This window comes from Rattus norvegicus, assembly GCF_036323735.1.
Source record: "Rattus norvegicus strain BN/NHsdMcwi chromosome Y unlocalized genomic scaffold, GRCr8 chrY_unlocalized_4, whole genome shotgun sequence".
Taxonomy (NCBI): domain Eukaryota; kingdom Metazoa; phylum Chordata; class Mammalia; order Rodentia; family Muridae; genus Rattus; species Rattus norvegicus.
In genome coordinates, this window is record NW_026947400.1 from 19,763 (window position 1) to 34,017 (window position 14,255).

The following is a 14,255-nucleotide window of genomic DNA, read 5'->3' on the forward strand; positions in this document are numbered from 1 at the left end:
AGACAGATGCATGTGGGAAAAGATGGAGAAATCTTTACCCACATACTCAATGTAAAAAGAAAATAGCTAAACCCATGCGGAATGACAAAGGGTGCAAATCCATCAGGAATTTACGTTGTTATCTAATGAGGTGCTTCTTATGGGTGAAGAAATAAGACAGGGTAGTGAAGAAGGTATTTACACATGGTTGTCTTTATAACAATAACAAGTTGTAGAAAAATGATTAATAATTGAAATCAATAAGTTCAATTTTTGTTAAATTTTTGTAATTTGGTTAACAAAGTTTTTCAGTAGATTTTTTTTGTTTCCTTTCCTCAATTTCTTTATCATGCAATATAATACCAATTAAGACAATACCAATGGTTTTCATATTCGTTTCAAATTTGAGATACTAAAAGAATGTGCCATAGAATACATTTCCAATGATTCTAAATATGTAACGTGTTTGAGATTGTAGAATTGATGATATCACATCAGTATATCTATGATTTGGTTAAATGTATATTGCATTTCCATTTGTATGTAGGATCATTCTATTTTATCAAAGCACCATTATCATCTGGATATTATTTTCATTTATAAATTATTCACAGCATAAGGAAATATGATGTTGCTTCAGGTTGACAAGAAGTAGAGTCGTGATGGCTATTTTTTTGCTGCCTACTTGACTACAACTGGAATTATCTAAAACCACAAAATAATGGGCATACCTTTGAGGGACTTCCACTTTCATTCAAAGTGAGAAAATCTAGTTCTAGTAAGAATTTTTTAAATATAAAAACACTCCCTGAATCCAGGTATTTATTCCAGCTACAATGTGGGCAATTCTTCCTATTGGAAGCCTATATAATGACATCGAAGAAATACGTTTCTGCTCTTATCCTGCTTACTGTGTCTTGCTAGCAAGTCTATTTCATTACTGGCATTAAATCTTTTTTTTTAATCTTTATTAACATGAATATTTTCTTATTTACATTTCGATTATTATTTCCCTTCCCAGTTTCTGAACCAACATCCCCCTAACGCCTCACCCTCCCCTTATATATGGGTATTCCCTTCCACATCCTCCCACATTACCACACTCCCCCCAACTATCACGTATACTGGGGGTTCAGTCTTAGCAGGACCAAGGGCTTCCCATTCCACTGGTGCTCTTACTAGACTATTCATTGATACCTATGAGGTCAGAGTCCAGGGTCAGTTCATGTATAGTCTTTGGGAAGTGGCTTAGTCCCTGGAAGCTCTGTTTGGTTGGCATTGGTGTTCATATGAGGTCTCCAGTTCCTTCAATCTCTTCCAGATCTTCCTCTGATTCCTTAAACAGTCCTGTTCTCAGTTCAGTTTTTTGCTGCTGGCATTCGCCTATGTATTTGCTGTACTCTTGGTGTGTCTCTCAGGAGAGCTCAACATCCAGTTCCTGTCGGCCTGCACTTCTTTGCTTCATCCATCTTATCTAATTGGGTGGCTGTGTATCTTTGGGACACATGTGGGGCAGGCTCCAAATATATGTTCCTTCTACATTTGTTCTAAATTTTGCCTCCCTATTCCCTGCCAAGGGTATTCTTGTTCCCCTTTTAAAGAAGGAGTGAAGTATTCACATTTTGATCATCCTTATTGAGTTTCATGTCTTCTGTGCATCTAGACCAATTCAGGCATTTGGGCTAATATCCACTTATCAATGAGTGCATACCATGTGTGTTTTTCTGTGATTGGGTTACCTCACTCAGGATGATATTTTTGAGTTCCATCCATTTGCCTATGGATGTCATAAAGTTCTTGTTTTTGATAGCTGAATAATATTCCATTGTGCAGATGTACCACATTTTCTGTATACATTCCTCTGTTGAAGGACATCTGGTTTCTTTCCACCTCTTGACTATTATAAATAATGCTGCTATGAACATAGCGGAGCATGTTTCTTTGTTATATGTTGGGGCATCTTTTGGTTACATGCCCAAGAGAGGTATAGCTTGGTCCTCAAGTAGTATAATGTCCAATTTTCTGAGGAACCTCAAGACTGATTTCCAGAATGGTTTTACTACTCTGCAAACCCACCAACAATGGAGGAGGTTTCCTCTTTCTCCACATCCTCACCAGCATCTGCTGTCACCTGAGTTTTTGATCTTAGCCATTCTTACTGGTGTGAGGTGAAATCTAAGGGTTGTTTTGATTTGCATTTCCCTCATGACTAAAGATGTTGAACATTTCTTTAGGTTTTTCTCAGCCATAAGGCATTCCTAAGCTATGAATTCTTTGTTTAACACTGAAACCTATTTTTAATATGGTCATTTGTCTCCCTGCGGTCTAACTTCTTGAGTTCCTTGTATATTTTGGATATAAGCACTCTATATGTTGTAGAATAGGTAAAGATCTTTTCCCAATCTGATGGTTGTTGTTTTGTCCAAACAATAGTGTCCTTTGCCTTACAGAAGCTTTGCAGTTTTATGAGATCCCATTTGTCGATTCTTGATCATAAAGCATAAGGCATTGGTGTTTTGTTCAGAAAATTTTCTCCAGTGCCCACGTGTTCAAACCTCTTCCCCATATTTTCTTCTATTAATTCAAGTATATCAAGATTTAAATACAGTTCCTTGATCCACTTCAACTTGAGCTATGTACAGGGGGATAAGAATGGCTCAATTTGCATTCTTGACTTCCAGTTGAACCATTTGTTGAAAATGCTATTTTTTTTTTGTCATTGGATGGATTCAACTTCTTTGATAAAGCCCAAGTGAGTATAGGTGTGTGGGTTTATTTCTGTTTCTCAATACTTTTCCATTGATCGTACTGCCTGTCCTTGTACCGATATCGGACAATTTTTATCACCATTGCTCTGAACTACGACTTGAGGTCAGGAACGGCTATTCCCCCAGGAGTTCTTTTATTGTTGTGGATAATTTTTGCTCTCCTCATTTGTTTTTTCAAATGAATTTGCAAATTGCTCTTTCTGACTCTATTAAGAACTGAGGTCAAATTTTGATGTGGATTTCATTGAATCTGGAGATTGCTTTTGGCAAGTAGCCACTTTTCAATATTAAACCTCCAAGTCCATTTGCATGGGAGATCTTTCCATTTTTTGAGACCTTCTTAAATTTCCTTCTTTCAGACATTTGAAATTCTTGTAACACAGATTCTTTGTTTGCTTGTTCAGAGTCACACTGTGGTTTTTACATTATTTGTGGCTACGGTGAAGGGTGGCATTTTTCTAACTTATTTCTCAGACTCTTTATCCTTTGATAGAGGAAGGCTACTGATTTGTTTGAGTTAATTTTATTTCAAATCATTTTGCTGAATTTGTTGATCAGGCTTAGTAGTAGTCTGGTTGAACTTTTCAAGTAATTTAGTTATGCTATCATGTGATCTGAAACTAGTGATATTTTGACTTCTTCATTTCCAATTTCTATCCCTCTGACCTCCTTTTTTGGTCTGATTGCTCTGGCTAGGACTTCAAGGAGTGTATTGAATTAGTAGGGAGAGACTGTGTAGCCTTGCCTACTACTTGATTTTAGTGGGATTGCTTCAAGTCACTTTCCATTTCGTTTAATGTTGGGTACATGTTTGCTGTATATTGCTTTTACTATGTTTAGCTATAGAACTTGAATTGCAGTTCTTTCCTAGACTTTTGACATGATGTCGTGAAGAATTTTGTCAAATGCTCTCAGCATTTGATGAGATGATAATGGGGTTTTATTCTTTGAGGTTTTTTTTTTTCATATAATGGATTTCTTTGTTAGGTTTCCATGTATTTAGCCATCCTTGCACTCTTGAGATGAAGATACTGGATCATGCCATAAGGGTTGTTTTGATGTGTTCTTGGACTCAGTTTGTGAGAACTTTGTAGAATATTTTCTCCTCAATATTCATAAGGGATCTTTTTTCAGAAGCTGTCTTTCTTTGTTGCAATTTTTATATGGTTTATTTATAGTCATAATTGTGGCTATATAGAAGGATTTGGGAAGTGTTCCTTTCTGTTTCTGTGTCTGTTTTGTGGAATAGTTTAGACAGTATTGCTGTTAGGGTTCTATGAAAGTCTTTTTCTATTCTGCACTAAACCCATCTGGTCCTGGGCATTTTTTTAATTGGAAGACGTTTAGTAACTGCTACTATTTCTTTAGGAGTTATGGGATTGTTTACACAGGTTAAATTATCCTGATTTAACTTTGGTAACTTGTATTTGTGTAGAAAGTTATCCATTTCCTCCAGATTTTCCAGTTTTGTTGAATATAGGATTTTGAAGTAGGATCTGATGATTTTTTGAATTTCCTCAGTATCAGTGGTTATGTCTCCTTTTTGTTTCTGATTTTGTTACTTTGGATTTTGTTACTCAGTGCCCTCTGCTGAGTCTGGCCAAGGGTTTATCTATCTTGTTGAATTTTTCAAAGAAAGAAATCAGTTCTTGCTTTTGATGATTCTTTGTATGGTCCTTTTTGTTTCTACTTGTTTGATTTCGGCCCTGAGTTTGATTATTTCCTGCCTTCTATTGTATTTGCTTTTGTTCTGTTCTGGAGATTTTAGGTGTGCTGTCCAATTGCTAATATATGCTCTCTCCAGATTTTTTTTGGAGCCAGTCAGAGCTTTTAGATTTCATCTTAGCACTACTTTGATTGTGTACCATAATTTTGTGCCATCATTTTTATTAAATGCTAAAAAAATCTTTAATTTATTTCATTATTTCTTCCGTGACCAAGTTGTCATTGAGCAAAATTTTGTTCAACTTCCATGTATGTGTGGGCTTTCTGTAATTATTTTTATTATTTAAGGCCAACCTTACTCTGTGGTGATCTGATAAGATGCATGGGATTTTTTAATCTTCTTGTATCTGTTGAGGCCTCTTTTGTGACTGAATATAGGGTGAAATTTGGAGAAGCTACCATGAGATCCTAAGAAGAATGTGTGTGTGTGTGTGTGTGTGTGTGTGTGTGTGTGTGTGTGTGTATGTTTGTTTTAGGATTAAATGTTCTATAAATATTTGTTAAATCCATTTGGTTCATGTCTTTCTTTTTTTCGGAGCTGGGAACCAAACCCAGAGCCTGGCGCATGCTAGGCAAGCGCTCTACCACTGAGCTAAATCCACAGCCCCTGGTGCAAGACTTTTGTTAGTTTCTCTATATGTCTTTGTTTCTGTTTCCATGATTTGTCCATTGATGAGAGTGTGTGGTGGAAATCTCTTACTATTATCGTGTGAGATGCAATGTGTTCTTTCATTTTTAGTAAGGTTTCTTTTATGAATATAGGAAGCCTTGCATTTGGAGCATAGAAATGGAGGACTGAGACTTCATGGTGGTGGATTTTTCCTTTGATGAATATGAAATGTCCTTCCTAATTTTTACTGATATATTTTAGTTGATAGTTAATATTATTTGAACTTCGAATGACTACTGCAACTTCTTTCTTTGAACCATTTCATTGGAAAGTTGTTTTCAATCCATTCACTCTGAAGTAGTGTCTGTCTTTCCCACCGAGAAATATTTCCTGTATTCAGCAAATTGTTGGGTCCTCTTTACATATCGTTTCTGCTGTTAGACTATGTTTTTTCTTTGGGGAATTGAGTCCATTAAGGTTGAGAGATATTAGGGAGCAATGATTGTTGTTTCCCATTATTTTCGTTGTTAGAGCTGGAGTTATGTTTGTGTGGCAATCTTCTTTTGGGTTAGTCGAAATTACTTTCCTGAGGTTTTCGGTTTATTTTCTCACCGTGTCTTCGAGTTTTCCATCTACTGTCCATTGCAGTACTGTATTGTGTAAATTTTGTTTCTTCATGCAATGTCTTTGTTTTTCCATCTATTCTATTTGAGAGTTTTGCTGAATACAGTAGATTGATTTGGCATTTGCTTTCTCTCAGTGTTTTTTGTCACATATGTACAGGATCTTTAGCTTTCATTTTCTCTGGCACGAAGTCCGGTGCCATTCTGGTAGTTCTGCCTTTATATTTTGCTTTACCCTTTCTCTTACTGCTTTTAATATTTGTTCTTTGCTTTCTGTATTTGGTGTTTTGACTATTATGTGAGAGGAGGACTTTCTTTTCTTCTCCAATCTATTTGGAGTTCTGTATATTTTTTTAGTATTTACGGGCCATTTCTTACTTTAGTCTCTGGAAGTTTTCTTCCATAATTTTGCTGAATATATTTTTTGGCCCTTTAACGTGATAATCTTCCGTCTCTTCTATACTTACTATCCTTAGGTTTGATCCTGTCGTTTTACCTCAGATTGACTGGATGTTTGTGGTTAGGAGCCTTTTGTGTTTCACATTATCTTTGATGATTGTTTCAATGTTTTCTACGGTGTCTTCTGACCCTGACATTTACTCTTCAATCCTTAGTATTCTTTGGTATTGCTCGTGTTTCTGACTCTTCATCTCTTCCCTAGGTTTTCTATTTCTAGGGTTGTCTCCCTTTGTTCCTTTTTATTCTTTCTATTTCAATTTTTAGGGCCTGGATTATTTTGTCCACTTCCTTCACCTGTTTCATTGTGTTTTCCTGTAATTCTTTAAGTAATTATTGTGTTTCCTTTTAATGGGCTTCTACTTGTTTTCCTGTGTTGTCTGTATTTCTTTACGGTCCTTAGAATCCTCTAATATCACCATGAGCTGTGATTTTAAATAAAAATCTTGCTTTCAAATTTTGCTGACCCCCATCCAGGACTTGCTCTGGTGAGGGAACTTGGTTCTGATTATATCAAGTGTCCTTGGATTCTGCTTGTTACTTTCTTAACCTTGCCTCTCGCCATCGTTTTATCTGTGCTGTTAGCTTGTCTTGCTGTCTATGACAGTGGCTTGAGACTCTAGTAAGTCTGTCTGTGGGCACTCGGGAGACTGTTTTTTTTTTTTCCCAGTGAGATTTGTGTGTGATAGAGACCTGTGTCAGAGTGTCAGCTTTTGGCACAGGCAGAAACCAGACAGATCCTGTCCTGGACTGCTCATAGGTTCCTTTGTCCAGTGGGCTCCAGGAAGGTAATTCTTGGGCTAGGAATGTGAGCAGAATGGTGGTCTCCATTGTGGTCTCAGGATAGTTTGCACTCTGGGAGTCCCACTCCCTTCCAACGTGATGATGTTTTTCTTTTTTCATTCATTTTTTTAACGAACTAGCTAAATAAGTAATAGATGCATGTATGTATGTATGTATGTATGTATGTATGTATGTATGTATGCATGTATGTATTGATTTATTCACTTTACATTAGAGTTGCTTCCCCCTCTTGGAGTTCTCCTTTCATATATTCTTTTTTAAAAATACTTATTTATTTATTTATTTATTTACTTATTTATTTATTTTTACACTCCAGATTTTATTCCCCTTCTGTTCTATTCCTTGGACAGTTCAACATCCCAAAGTGAATAAACCCTACCCACCCCACCAGACCTCTAAACTTCTTGGAGTTTCCAGTCTCTTGAGTGTTAGGAGCATTTTCTACTCTCTACATTTCCGCCACCATCTTGTGAAAGGGTAGAATACCCTATGGACATACAATCACCTTGATACATCAAACGTCTGTAGTGCTAGCCACTTCCTCTCCCACTCAGTACAAATAACATAGTCCAGTCAAGGATGGTGCAAGGGTTGTAGCATTAGGATGATTGAGAATCACTCCTTTTATTTAACCTCAGATAGTTATAGCTACCAACATCCAAATACAACTGCACTGCAGCTACTACATCTTTACTGACAGAATCTAATTGAGGAGGCAGTGGAAAGAATACAAGATCATCTACTGTAAATCATTGTCCCCAGAAAATGATAAAAGAGACAAAAGCAAAAACTGTAATAGCAGTGTACTTAATTGTTGCAGTTTGTTACAATTTCCTCTCCAACCCGAATTGGCCAGTACAAAGAAAACGCAACTCAATTAATCTGAAAACAATCTAGCGTCTAGATTGCGCAGATCCACCCTTCACTGTCCTATTCCTAGCTCCCAAATCCCTCATCCCTTGCAACTTTTACTTGCCAGGTCTCCAGCTTCTCCATCTCCCACGACAACTCTCTACTCGATTCTTTCCTTTCTCCTCCCTTGACTCCACTCCCTTCTGACTCCTTCCCCTCCTGTATCTTTCCGCTCTCCTGACTCCTCCCCTCTTGCTCCCGACTCCTCCCTCTGCCCAAATCTCGAGCTCTTGCCTTTATTTTACAAAATCAGAGAGAACTCCAAGGCAAACCACAACATTTCCCCCTTTTTGTCCAGTTAAAAAACCTTCTCTATATACATATGTGAACTAAGTATTATTACCATTATGCAATTTATAAAACCAACAATACACTCATTACCCAGTCCATCAATTTTGTTCATTAACCATGTAATCTATACTAAAAACTATACCTGACTATATCCTGGTTCTAGATCCTATGCCACCTGAAAAACACCCTAACAGATTTATCATCTTTCTCAATACTAAATCGCTTGGGTTGTCTATGAGACATCCAGTCTCCAACTACATCAGAAATCCAAAATGATTAATATTACCTGAAAATATGGGAAGCACAAAACATGGCTTCCAAGCTTAGACAATTTATAGAGACTGCTGATCACCTGGAAAGTCCCCCTATTCCTTAATATGTTGGAGCACCAGTCTTCTGCCTTCTGGCACAGGATTATCAGACAGACCTTTGTAATGCAGATATTGAAGGGCTGATCACCCTGCCTCGCAGAGATTATCAGTCGACTATTCTGCATAATTTGTCCTTTTCTGGATGGTGTTTTGTCTGTAGATGAATTGAAGCAATTTGCTCAGTGGCTGTGTCACCACGATTTGAGCAACTCAATTGACGTTCTATTTCTTCTTCGAGTCTAAGGGGTCCTGTCAGGGACAGACAGTTCTCTAGTCAAATGATCTCGATGAAGAAATGTCCATAAACAGGTTATTTTGTGGACTTCTCACACCCTTGAAGAGTTCCTATCTACATAGGCGTTTCTGAACTGTTAAGTATAGACTACTGTTTTCCCTCTCAAATCGAAGTATTTCCAAAACTCATCTAAACTGTCTCAGAACCATGACTTTGCAATCTGGTCTTTAGCTGGTACTGGTTAATCAACTAAAAATAATGTATAATAGCAGTTATAGGACTGGGTCTAAGACTTGTATTCTTAGATGCATAGTGGAGGCACAATGCTTATGTTAAAGTAGCAATATTAATCTCAATTATAAATCAATAAGAAAATATACCAATGAAAGCCTCGCATTTGGGTAAAATGGATTCTATACCAATGAAAGGATTGTAGCTTCAACTTTGTATCAATTACAAACATTTATATCAATGTAAAATATAGCTGTAAACTTTTGTTTAAGAGTAAGTTTGCTAATATATCCCTGTTTGTCAATTTCTCTAACTTCTATGTGTTACTATATCACCCCCCCCTTTTTTTTAATCTAAGAAGGATAGAAAAGAGGAAAGGAAAGGTAGCAATCCCTGAGCTTAAATTCTCTAATTCCCCCTGCCCAAAGCTACATTTGTATAGTATCCCTTAAAGAAAACATATCCACTGTTCTTAGAATAACCAGAAACATCCACCCCAACATAAGGAACTGGGATGATGATCTTCCTCGTCTGCTTCCAGCTGAATTGGGGTAAAGAATTCCCTTCTGGGGCCCAAGGGGAATTAGGAATAGTTGGCTTTATCGAAGTAGATCTAGCTGGGATTTCCCTGCCAGTCATTCTGTGCTGATAAAGTTCAATGCTTAGCTGACATCTTGCTTATGACAGTCTGAAGGGCTAGATAAGTAAGCTGGCCATTCTGGAAAAGTTCTGAAAGCAAGCCTTTAAATGAAGCTGCTTCAGTGTAAGTGAGGGAGAATCAAACACGAAGTTGGACTGGAAGGTCCCAGAATCTTAGCATCCCAGAGTGTGGATCATTTCAGGGCTGTCTTTCTCTTCTTTCACCCTGCAGCACACAAAACTTTACAAGCATCATATAGTTCTGTAAGTGTATTCACATGGATTAAGCAGGGTGCACATCTTAGTTAATAAAGATCAACAAAGAAAGGTGACTGCCTTTCTTCAGGTTTGTTTGATCATATAATCAATCCATAACATAATTTTGTAATACATGCCATTTTACACGATGCATGTAATAACAAGTTATGAGAAATTCGTACTCAAAATGTTACTGGCTCTTTATAGATATTTTAGTCTCAGCCAGTTCATAAATGGAGACGTAAACATACATATATATATATATATCACCTATTTGTTGATTGTCTTATTCTCCCTTTTCTTCTGTGTTTCCAAGGATTTCAGGAGGTCTCCCCTTGTCATGTCTTATCTTTATCACCTTGGAAGTAACCCACAGCTTTTCTTCTCCTGTAGAAACATAGGCATAAAGCCTTCCCCAGCATAACACATTTCCCATTTTCCATTCTGATGTCAGAATATCCTTAATATAAGCGGGCTGGTTTAGTTCAGTAGTCTTTTCCACAATCAAATGTCTTTCAGCAGCTGTGTTGTTTTCTTCATCAGCATTTAAAATATTTAATATTAATAAAGCACTATGTCGCCTATCTCTGGGAGTTTTTGTTGCCCCTTTTTGCCTTTTAAGAATCTCCTTTAAACTTCCATTAGATATCTCCACAATCACTTTCCTGTAGGATTGTGTGGTATACCTGTAACATGTTTTGTATTATAATATTCAAAGAAGCGCTTAATCCTGTTAGAGATATATGCTGGAACATTGTCCGTTTTAATTTGTATGGGTATTTCCATTGTAGCCATAATTTCTAACAAATGTATAATTACAGAATCGGTCTCTTCTGACGCTAAGGCAGTTGCCCATTGAAGTCCTGAATATGTATCTTTAGTATGGTGTATGTATTTCAACTTACCAAACTCTGTAAAATGGAGAACATCCATTTGCTAAATTTCATTAAGCCCTTAGGGTTAGTTCCTGTAGGCTATGGAGTTTGATTATATAACAAGCAAGTAGGTCATTGCCTCACAATTTCCTTGGCTTGTTGCCAAATGATAGAGTATTCTTTCTTAAAGCCTTTGCTGTTAACATGGTGGTTTTTATGGAATTCTGAAGCCTCTAGTACACTTCCTATCAGTAGCTGGTCAATTTCGTTATTACCTTGCGCCAGAGGGCCGGGCAGATCTGTATGGGATGTTATGTGTGTTATATATAGTGGGTAACTCCTATTTCTGATCTTTTGTTGTACCTGAATAAATAGTAATGTCAATTCAGAATAATCCTAAATAATTTCAGCATGTGTAAAACAATCCTGTCTGTATATTGAGAGTCAGTTACTATATTAAGAGGCTCTTGAATATCTAACAACACCATGAGTATTGTATACAATTCAGAATGTTGAACTGACTTATAGGGACTCTCAGTCATCTTGCTTGCATTTTCTGATTTATATCCTGCCTTTCCTGACTTACTGGCATCAGTGTAAATTGTAGGGGTTCCAGATATTGGAATTGCCTTTATTATACGAGGGAGGATTCAGTTAGTTCCTTTTATGAACTGAAGTCGCTTGCTTTTAGGGTATCTGTGGTTAATCTCTCCCAAGAAGTTAATGCATGCTCTTTGCCAATGTTCATTTTGTACCCACAAAGAGGCAATTTCTGCATTAGTAAAAGGTACCACAATTTCAGGCCTATCGATTCCAACTAATTGTCGAAGTCTCAATTTTCCTTTAAGTATCAATTCAGAGACATTCTCAATGTAGGTTGTCAGTTTCTTTCTCTGTTTATGTGCTAAAAATATCCATTCTAAGATATAATCTTCCCTCTGCATGAGAATTCTTGTAGGAGAATGAGTAGAGTGTAAGATGACTAAGATGCAGGCCATCTTTGGATCAATACGATCTAGATGTGTGTCCTGCAATTTCCTTTCTACCAAAGCTAGCTCTTTCTCAGCCTCAGCTGATAGTTTCCTTGGGCTATTTAAATGTTTATCGCCTTGTAACGTTTGAAATAAATTGCTTAACTCTTGAGTGGTCAAGCCAATCACAGGCCTCAACCAGTTAATATCTCCCAGTAGTTTCTGAAAACCATTAAGTGTCCTTAATTGATATATTTTGATTTGTACTTTTTGTGGCCTAATTCTTTGTAGACTTATTTTATATCCTAGATAATTAATAGAATCCCCTTTTTGTATTTTCTCAGGGATGATTCGCAATCCCCAGCATGTTAAGGTTTTTTTCACTTCATCAAACATTCTTTCCAAGATATTTATATCTGAATCAGACAATAAAATGTCATCCATGTAATGATAAATAATAGATTGGGGAAATTGATTGAGAATCATCTCCAATGGCTGTTGTACAAAATATTGACACAGAGAAGGGTTATTTAGCATTCATTGTGGCAGGACTTGCCATGATATCTTTTTATGGGGCGACTTCTATTGAGGATAGGCACTGAAAAAGCAAACCATTCCTTCTTGCCTTCATGTAGAGGAATAGTGAAAAAAAAACCTTTTAAGTCAATCACTATAATAGGCCACTCCTTAGGCAACAAAGAAGGCAGTTGTGTCCTAGGATGCAGGGAACATATCAGCTGAATAATCTTATGAATTGTTCTGAGATCTGTCAACACACTCCATTTCCCAGACCTTTTTTTTTTTTTTAATGACAAATATTGGAAAATTCCAAGGGCTGGTGGACTACTCTATATGCTGAGCCTCCAGCTGCTCCTGGACAAGCTGTTCTAATGCCTGTAGTCTTTCTTTTGTCATAGACCACTGATCAAAACAGATGGGTTGATCAGTCAGCCACCTTAGTGGCAAGGCTGTTGTTGTCTTAACAGCAGTGGCTCCTTGGGGTAGCACTAAATTGTCAGCCTCTGATGTATCTTGCTTATGGATAGCTTGGACCATCTCTAACTGTCCTTGATAACATTCCCTGAGTGATTTAAAATATTTATTAGGAGCCAGATGAATTTCAGGGCCAAACCCTGAAACTGAGGGTATATCAATTTGAGTCTTCCACTGCTGTAGTAGATGTCTTACCCATAAGTAAATGGCTATACCAGCCACGTATGGCCTTAGTTTTCCTACCTGACCTTCTGGTCCTATATATTTAAGCCACCTGGTGCTTTGTTTTATTTGGGATAAAGTGCCACCACCTTGAAACTGCATATCCACTCCGTGAAGTGGCCAACTAGTGGGACAAGATTTTGGAGAGATGATGGTAACATCTGCTCCAGTGTCAACCATTCCTTCAATTTCAATATTGTTTACCAGTATTTTTATTTTTGGCCTTTGGTCCTCTATAGACGTTTGCCAATATATTCGTTATTCGCTCCCTTTGAGGCTTTTGGAATTGTCCATAAGACTTCCCTCAGACTCCTCTGTTCCCAGAACATCTATTTTTGAAGTTATGCTGTTTAATTGTTCTGAGGAAGCGAACTCTCCCTGCCTGGCATGGGGCCTGCGAGAGGCCCCCCTGGGAGTTTTTTGTCAGGATGTGGCCCCGTTTGTCTGTTATTGCTCTACATTCCTTAGTCAAATGTCCACCATTGCCATATCTTCGACACATTCCTGGAGGCATACTCCCCCTTTTGGTATTACTTGTGTTTTTTTTTGTTGTTGTTGTTTTGTTTTGTTTTTTTTTTTTTTTTTTTTGCAGTAATATCTGAGATGACCCTGCTCACCGCAATTAAAACATTTGAAATCTTGGGTCATCTCTAGCTGTCCAGTGGCAGATTCTCCTATCACAGTGGTATCAGGAAAACAAGATCAGACATCAGCTGTATATCTAATCCACTCATCTATTGATATGGACCTCGCCTTCAGTGGTCTGATTATTTCCCTGCATTCGGTATTTGCATTTTCAAAGGCTAAAGACTCAATTATCGCCTTTCTTGCTGCTGAATCTGATACACTCCTTTCCACAGCTGAGGTAAACCTTTGTAAAAAGTCAGGGAAGATTTCTTTAGGACCTTGTATGACTTGAGTGAATATTTCAAGGCTTTTCCCTGATTCTGCGACTTTGTCCCAGTCCTTTAAGGCTGACAATCGACACCATGCCAGAGTTTCTTCATCATATACACCCTGCACCTCTACTTCAGCAAAGCGGCCTTCACCAAGCAGTTGATCTGTGGAAATCTCTTTGCCCCTGGCTCTATTTTGTCGTGCTATATCCCTCACTTCTTCTCCCCACCACGAAATCCATTGTAAATTTTCAGCAGGCTCTAGTATTGCTCTTACCATATCTTTCCAGTCTTGGGGGATTACTCTATTTTTAGTAGCCCAAGAAATCAAGATTTGTTTTACAAATGGTGAATGCATTCCAAAATTAGTTACACTTTCCTTAAATTTCCTCAATT